Here is a 1,211-nt window from a genome sequence, read left to right as displayed (position 1 = left end):
ACACACACACACAACCCCGCCACTTATGCTTCTGACTACGTTATAGTCATGTAGTGGTGCGGGTGGGTCAATGTTAGCGATTAACCTCTCAAATTTGCGAGCGGACGTTAAACGACGACGACGACGACGATGATGATGATGATGATGACTATGGTGATGGCATCAGTCTTGATACATTCAAAGAGAATGAAAGATATAGTCCAGTGGTTCCCAACCAGTGGTCCGCAAAGGTAGTACTCAGGGTCCGTGAACATGTTAAACTGACAGACCTCTCCAATATCTTGGAGTCCGTGGGAAAACTCATTTAAATAGAAAGTATCCTTGATAGTGCAGAGGTTGGGAAGCACTGATATAGTCTTTAACAATGCTTGTAACATGATAGAAGGTGTGAACGAAAAACGTGTCATATTTTACACAGCCATTGGTAGGGTCCTCGCGAAGTTTGCCGGGTGAAGACGATGCCTTTCTGTAGCTAACGTTTGATCGTTTCAGTCATTTAATTTTCTCGCATCTCATCCTGGTTTGAAACTGTTTTGCAGAACGAGTACTAGCTGCTGAAACGGTTATCAAAGATGGTAAATCTGTGGAGGGGGTGGGGGTTCATCAAGCACTCTGATAGTAGTAGTAGTAGCGGTGGCAGTAGCAGAGGTGGTGGTGGTTTCTCGATTACCTGCGGGACGACCAAAGACGTAGATTACAAAGATCAGTTCAAAAAGAGTGTAAGGTTCCATACGGAATCTTCATCAACCTTTTCCTTTCTTTCAGTCTTTGGACCGCGGAGTTTGGTACTTATTCTATCGTTCACTTTTGCCGAACCACTAAGTTTCGGGAACGTAAACAAACCAACACCAGTCGTCAACAGGCGGTTGAGGAACAAACGCAAACACACACTCATACATACATACATACATACATACATACATATATATATATATATATATATATATATATATATATATGTTAGGGACGACCGTGCGAACTCATAAAAGGAGAAATGGTGACGAATGGAAAAACAGAGGACTCCTTTTATTTAAACGCGTCACACGGTCGAACATACAAATATATATCAAATGATGATATAGATGATGTTATACGACGATAACATATATGACCAGTAATGAAAGACCACAACCGTATTAGATGAATAACAGATATATTTATTGTAGCGTTAAAGATGTATGTCTGTGTGAGAGTGTGAATGCGACATATAA

At 41.0% G+C, this 1,211-nt stretch overlaps 1 long non-coding RNA gene across 1 annotated transcript in view; it reads left to right on the top strand.

The window, feature by feature from the left end:
• LOC106872583 (uncharacterized) overlaps positions 1 to 1,211 on the top strand; it is a 7,890-nt gene that overhangs the window by 4,692 nt on the left and 1,987 nt on the right. The gene's annotated exons all lie outside the window — the stretch shown is intronic.

This window comes from Octopus bimaculoides, chromosome 8 (genome assembly GCF_001194135.2).
Source record: "Octopus bimaculoides isolate UCB-OBI-ISO-001 chromosome 8, ASM119413v2, whole genome shotgun sequence".
NCBI lineage: Eukaryota > Metazoa > Mollusca > Cephalopoda > Octopoda > Octopodidae > Octopus > Octopus bimaculoides.
Note: the sequence above shows the minus strand (reverse complement) of the source record. Positions and strands in the feature narration are given on the sequence as shown.